Source organism: Stegostoma tigrinum, unplaced genomic scaffold, assembly GCF_030684315.1.
Source record: "Stegostoma tigrinum isolate sSteTig4 unplaced genomic scaffold, sSteTig4.hap1 scaffold_54, whole genome shotgun sequence".
NCBI lineage: Eukaryota > Metazoa > Chordata > Chondrichthyes > Orectolobiformes > Stegostomatidae > Stegostoma > Stegostoma tigrinum.
This window is the reverse complement of record NW_026728472.1, coordinates 1,235,254-1,243,052: the sequence shown is the minus strand read 5'-3', so window position 1 is coordinate 1,243,052 and position 7,799 is coordinate 1,235,254.

Below are 7,799 nucleotides of genomic sequence, written 5' to 3'. Positions count from 1 at the left end.
GGATAGAAAACAAGACAAACTGGATCAGTCATAGAAGACAGAGGGTACCAGTGGAAGGCTGTGTTTCTGTGTGGACGGCAGTGACTCGTGGCGTTTCTCAAGAATCAGTGTTGGGACAATTGCTATTTGTCATGTATGTAAATGATTTGGAGGAGTATATAACTGGTCTGATTAGTAAGTTTGCCGATGACACAAGGGTTGGTGGAATTGCGGACAGCGATGAGGGCCGTCAAAGGATACAGTTGAATATAGATTAGATGGTGACTCGGACAGAGAGATGGCAGATGGAGTTCAATCCAGAAACATGTGAGGTAATGCATTTGGGAAAGTCTAATCCAGATGGAAAATATACAGTAAATGGCAGAACCCTAAAGAGTACTGATAGGCAGTGGGATCTGGGTGTCCAGGTACACAGATCACTGGAAGTGTCTACGCTAATGGAAAAGGTCGTCAGCAAGGTAGATGGCATGCTTGCCCATCTTAGCCTGGGCATTGAGGTTAAAAACTGGCAGGGAATGTCGCACCTTCATAGAACCTTAGTTAGGCCGCATTTGCAATATTGTGTTCAGTTCCTTTTGCCACACCTCCAGAAGGGTGTGGTGGCTTTGGAGAGAGTAGAGAAAAAGATTTACCAGGATGTTCCCTGGTATAGAGGGCATTATCTACCAGGAGAGGTTGGAGAAACTTGGGTTTATCTCACTGGAATGATAGGAGTTGAAGGGTGGCCTGATGAAGGTTTCCAAAATTATGAAGGGCATGGACAGACTGGAATTTCAGAGGAATTCCAGGTGCCATGGGTTTGAGGTGCGTGGGACTAGTTTTAAAGGTGATGTCCGAGGCAAGTTTTTTTTTACACAGAGGGTGGTGGGTGCCTGGAACTCGCTGCCACGCAGTAGTTGAGGCAGATATTATTATGACTTTTGAAGGGCATCTTGGCAAATATATGAATAGGATGGGAATAGAGGGATATGGTCCCCGGAAGGAGAGGGGACTTTGGTTGTGACAGGTGGTATGTCGGTGCAGGGTTGGAGGGCCGAAGGGCCTGGTCCTGTACTGTAATTTTCTTTGGTCTTTGTGAGTGGGGAGTGCAATGAATCTGTCAGATTGATTGATTGTCATTGAAATTATGTATTAATTAAAACTGTGTATTAAAATGTAGTAAAATGCTTGGTTTATGAGCGGTACAGGCAGATCATAGAAAGCAAAGGATGGACAGATCAAAATGACTGAGACAGAGGCAGACAGATTGCAATGCACCGGTGTGTATTTGGCAAGACCAACATTTGCAAGAACAGCATCACTTGAGACGAAAAAAAACATTCATCAGTCCAACGATGGTCAGGATAGAGCTGTTCCTGAGCCTACATGTGCGTGTGTGTGTTCAGGCTTCATTATCTACTGCCTGATGGACGGGGTTGTTGAAGATCATCACCGGGGTGCGATTGGTCTTTGACGATGTTGGCAGCCTTTCCACGGCAGCAAGCCGTGTAAATGGAGCCCATGGATGGAAGTTTCACTTCTGAGATGGTCTGAACCGTACACACCATCTTCTGTCTTATCTTACGACCCGAGGCAGAACAGATACGATACCAGGCCATTATGCAGCCGGACAGTAGGCTTTCAATGGAGTTTCTGTAGAAATTGCTGAGGACCTTATAGACACGTCAAAACTCCTGAGCCACCCAAGGAAGAAGAGGCATTGCTCTGCCTCCTTGACTGTCACATTTACGTGGGAACTCCAGGACCGGTTGTTGGTTATTGTCGTTCCGAGGAACTTGGCGCTGTCTGCTCTCTCAAAGTCAGTTCAATTGATATAGATGGGGGCGAGTTCAATATTTGGCTTAAATCTCTAAGCTGTCTGAAGGAGGAGGTGTTGGATTCCATGCTCCCTTCCTGGCAGCTGGTGGAGACGATGTGTTGTGAGCCCACCCTCCTGCCCATCAAGACCATGCAGACTCCATTTGTACCAGCTCAATTTCAAAGAGAGATCGCATCAGGGGCATAATTCCAAGCTTTGCCAGGTGGAAACACAACTGAAAGTGGGTTTAAAGTGAGAATTACCCTTCACTGAATATGGTACCTTGGTGGGATGTAGAAGTTTTGGAATCTCCACACGAGTTGTTTTCGTTCTCCCTGACTCATACCAGGATTTGCTCGACATGAATTGGGGGCACGATTGTGAGGAAACGGATGTCAGGCACTCCATCATCTGGCTTGCACATTCCTATCCTATTACAGGCAGTTTCTCCTGGAATTAGAGCAAGAGAGGCAGTGCGTGAGGATGAAAGTGGTGGCCCAGTTGATCGTGCTGGTGTAGGTGGGAGGGGGTTTGGTGTGAGGGTGTGAAATGGTGAGGTGTTTGGAGTGAGTAAGTTGACAGTGTTGAATCCATGTACAGCGTGTTATTAGTGTCGGGGATATAGTGGATGCAGGACTGAGAGAGAGAGAGAGAGAGAGAGAGAGAGAGAACAAAAGCGGGAGGGTAGAGGGAAGGTGCTGCATGCAATCGTGAGTGTGGTGAAGCATGAGTCTTGTTTGGCAGTAGGTGCGAAAACAGATATAGTGAGTGTGAGGGAGCTGATGTAATACAGTGGCACTCATCCTGGCAGAGCAGAGCAGGTTATTGATGCATGTCCTGTATTGCTGGACATTTCTTCAGACCACACATACTGCACTGAGCTGGATGGTGAGCTCAGACCGTGCTCCATGGGTCTGGTGGTGTGGATTCCTCTGGAAAGAGAATGGCCCTCCACTGTCCTGGCCCAATCACAAAGACCTCCGTGTCCCAGGCGATGAATTATGGTGCAGGCTGCAGCAAACTGAGTACGGCAGCACTGAAATGAGAAAGCTCAACCATGTACCCATTGGCATTTTAAAGATGGCACCTGTGCCAGGGATAATTGAATATCCAGCAGCACCCGGCAATAGGAAGTAGCTTCAGCCATGATGGGTGGGAGAATCGGGCTGGCATTGACTGAAATGGATGTCATGGTGTGAGGTAGTTATATCATGAAGGGAGTTCAATAAGATAGCACCTGAAAACCAGCCTGGCCTCGCAGAGAGAAACCCTCCGTCAAACACAATGAAAATGACACCACCATATTAATGTAAGATTTAGCCAAAAGGAGTCAAATGCTCTGATTCCTCTCCCAGTTACAAAGCTACAGAAGAAAACCTCATTCAATAATTTCTATCATCCGAACACACACTAAATGTTAGATAACACGGTGTGAGGCTAGATGAACACAGCAGGCTCAGCGAAACATCAAGCTTTCCTGCTCCTCTGATGCTGCTTGGCCTGCTGTGTTCATCCAGCTCGACACCTTATCTCAGATTCTCCAGCATCGGCAGCTCCTACTATCTCTGTAACACATTAAGTCTTGTTCATCAATCATCCTTGGATTCAAGAGGCTGAATGGCCTCCTCACATTCACCTGCTCAATGGCCTATTACACTGTGGCAGGTTTGGGAGGTCTAATGATCTCTTCCTGTTCCTGTGTAACAGGCTTAAGAGGCTAAGTGGGTTCTTGTTGCTCTGTAACAGTCTCGAGAGGCTGAATGGCCTCCTCTTATTCCTGTGTGACATGTCAAGTTTGTTTTCGGAGACCCTCACAGACTTGTTGCAATAACAAGACACTGACCTGTTTGGTAAAAAACACAAATCCCTTTGTTGCCAAGCAAGTACAAGCTGTGGAGAATCATTGTGCTTAACCTGGCACAGAATACAGAGTCTTGGAAGTAATTTTCCCCGAGCAGCAGACAGTCTCCGCTTTTTATACTTTACAAAAGACATGATACATAAAACAATTTCACAATTTACAATGACACGATACATAAAACAATTACTACAACAGACAAAAACAGGACACCAAATAATTATTGCATCAACAACATAAAAGGCCAGGATATAGTATTGATTGCTCATGAAGCAGCTGCTAATGGCAGGAGGCGATTTCGAGTTGTTGTCCGGGACAGATTGTGATTTCAAATTGCCAGTTTGTCTGGCGAGAACAAAGTCAGTGCCCTGGCCCCTTTGCTAGCGACAGAAGTTACATGCTTTACAGGTTTCACACCTTCACAAATTTTCCCCACCTAACCCTATTTGAAACAGTTTGGTTCTAATTTTAATTCAGCCAGGAAGCTTAAGACAGTGTCTGCATACCGATGTGTGAGAAGAAAAGGAGTTACAAAAGCTTTACACTGAATTCCTAGCTGGGCAGGAAGCTTCAGGGCAGTGCATGCATACCTATGTTTCGGTAGATAAGAGTTTACTTCTATAAGTTAAAGTCTCTGTATAGGAATCAAATGCAGACAAAAGACTTTAATTTATAGAAGCATAGGAATCAATGGGATGTTTTCACATTAACCTCTCATTCCCTCCTTTTATTGTTTCATGATAACCTATAACGGGGCCGAGTGGGGAGCTGCCAGCCTGTCAAACACAAATCTGCAGCAAGGGCTCAGGCATGCCATAAATGTACAGCAGGCAGCTATGACAACCACTAGAACAGCTAACCCATGCAGCAAATATGAGCCCCAAGAACCGCCCAGAAGCCATCCCAAAAACCCTGTCCAGGCCGGGGTCCCTCACTGTGCTGTTCCAACTGCCCCTGTATGGCTTGGACAGCCTGGGTAATGTTATAGGACTCGTTGGTGATGTGGGTAATGCACTTGTCCCCGATAATAGCGCATACTCCTCCTTGCTGAGCCAGCTGATAGTCCACTGCACACCGGGTTTGCTGAGCATAGAGCCAAAGTTTGGCTAATTCTTAGTTGATTGCCTCCAATGCCGTCACTGTGCTGTTTCCCAGGGCGGTGAGTCCACATACAAGGTAATTTTGAATTTTCTTTTGTGGCCACCACCCCAGGGGAGCCTCCCAAGCCGACAGTTCCCATGAAGCCGTATCCCAAGGAAGAGCCCAGGGCAACTGGTTTCTGCGATGCAGCGCAAAACTCCCGGGTCAGGTAGCGTGTGACAATTCGCCGTTGAATTCATGCTTGTTGGGGACAAGGGACCGTGAGGATCCCAATGGTCCCAACAGCAAACAGCACGTCAGGGTTGGAGTGGCATTAGTGAAGGTCCAATTAAGGAGGAAAACTAATCCCTTTTTTAGCCCAGTAGAAGATGACAGACTCACGTATTTCTTGATAGCTGTGCCAGGAGGACTGACTCTTATATGGAAGTTTGCAGAGTTAAATGGACATGACCCATAGTCCGTTTTGTACATGGGTGCTATTGCAATCCCCACAACTCTACTGTATGCCCAGGGTCACAGCCATTGGCTTAGATTCTAAGCAGGGGAAGTTCAACAATCCTCCTATAGTGGTGCAATTTCTCTTTACGCACTGATGGGGCCAGGAAACATTTTGGGCGTGATTAGTGACGAGAGCATGCACAAAACAAGTTCCAGTTTCATTAAAGCAAAACGGATAGCTGTTGGGATTTGTACAGCTAGCCCCTTTCTTCCCATGCCCAGGTCGAGTGTCCACACAACCAGAGAGGCCACTAACTACCAGTTTCACACATTTACCCTGCACACCCCTGTCCAAGTTCCCCTCTCCCCTCGGCAAGGCTTCCCGGAATACTCTATTTCATAAAGCTGACTAGGGATCCAGGCAGGTGTCGCCATAAATAATGCTTCTACAGATCGTGCTAGTGGGTAACATGCTGTCTGATTCCCGTGCAGCCAGATGTGTGTTTTATGTGTGTCCAGCTGGCCATGCATGTGCAGAATAACACTCAGTCCAATGGTTAACTGCATGCCGATGAGGAAATCCATCATTTACAGTCACTTAAGAGGATCCAGTGATCCTGTCCTCTAACTTTAAGAGCTGTCGAGGTCTGAAGAAACAATTGGTACGGTCCTTTCCACCTTGGTCCAAACTTGGGGCGATCCCAATCCCGGACGTGTGCAAAATCTCCAATCTGCGGCCACGAAGATCGATCCTGAATCTCGAGGTCTTGTTCCGGTGTCTGCGGAGGTGGCCCGAAGGCGCACTTCACCTGCGAATGGAGAAACTTTAAAGATGATGTTAGTTGTCGGAAGTACCTTTTGCATTTCTTCTCCCATCACATTTAGGTCAGTTTTGGTGGGTGGGCTGGTATTGGCATCCCATGGTGTTCTTTTGGGTGGGCCATAGACTATTGCCGCTGCTGAGAGCCCAGTAGTAGAGTGGGGTGTTATTCGCATGTGATCAAGGCTAGTGGCAAAACCTTTAGCCAATTCAGGCTGGTTTCTGATGTCAACTTGGTCAGTTTGGTTTTAAGTGGTCCGTTAGCTCTCTCTACTATCCCTGCTGCCCGAGGGTGGAAGGCACAGTGGAATTGTTGTTGGATGTGTAATGTACCACACAGTTCCTTGTTAATTTTCCCTACAAAGTGAGGGCCGTTGTCTAAACTAATTTGTCGCGGTACTCCAAACTTTGGTATTATTTCGGTTAATGACAGTTTTACTACTGTTGAGGCTTTGTTGTTTGTCGTTGGGAAAGCCTCTATCCACCGACTGAATACATCTACAATGACAAGACAATATTTGTAACAGTTTACGCGTGGCAGTTCAATAGAATCCAGATGAATGCATTCAAACGGTCCACCTGGCAAGGGTGTTTTTCCTGGTGAGCATCTCACCCCCTGAACCACATTGTTTTGCTGGCATGTGAGACAAGATGCTACACGAGACTGGGCTGCCTCAGCCAGTCTGGGGTGCTACCAGGTACGGAGCATAATACCACTCATTCCCTCCTTGCCAAGGTGGGTGTCAGAAGCACACAGTCACCAAGCATAGGTAATAAAGTATCAGATACACACACTTGGCCGATTGGTGTAACCCAAAGGCCTGAGGACGCAGAATGCAAACATCCATGCGCCTTCCAAATATTCTTTTCAGAAGCAGGGGAGTCCTCCGGTAAGTGCCGAACAGTGACCATATCTTGCACGCCCGTCTTGTCTGAAGGCGTGCGATTTACCGCCTGTTTGTTCATAGAGGGTATAATAAAAATTTGGTCTGCAGCAGCCTGTTTAGCAGCCAGACCCGTCCAAGCGCTGCACCGAGTAACTCAAGAATCAGAGGCATGGGCAGCGCATTTGATAATAGCTAATTGTTTAGCTTTAAGTGTGAAACTGTGTAGGGAGGAGGATTGCCTGGAGGTTTTCAACAGACAGGGAATCCTGGATGGGTGTACCTGAGGACGTTAACAATCCACATTCGGTCCGGAGAAGGGAGTGGGGCATCAGTAAGGGCCGGGCGGGGAGAGAATAGAAATTGGTTCCTCAGCAGGCAGTCATGTCGGGGTTCGCTCAGAAATGTGACTGGGTTAATACTGGAGCAGGAAGAGATAAGGGACAAATCACAGGGAGTACCTGGGAACAAGGGAGTAATCCTTGAGATACAGTGTCCAGGCGAGTGGAGTCGGAGGCAACTGGTCGTTATAATTCAAGTTGAAAGGGCCTATTGTAAACCTGTCGGTTTCAGTATGATGTCTGTACGTGTGTAAGTGATGTAGTACCACACGGGGTAGGGCAGTTTCAATACCCACTCCGCATGATGATTGCTGTCAGTCAGGAGGAAGGGCAACAGGGTGAGTGCACAGGAGGAATCTCTGCCCCGTGTCATGTCTCATTTGCACAGTGTCACCATATCCCATTTACCAAACTGAACCAGGGAGGCAGTATGGGCACTAACATTGCAATGGTGTCCTGAACTTCGAGTGTGGCAGGAGGGGAAGAAAACTCCAGTTCGTTTAAAAAATTACCAAGCAAGAGTTGGATTTATACGTGCTAAAAAAATTAACCAAATTTA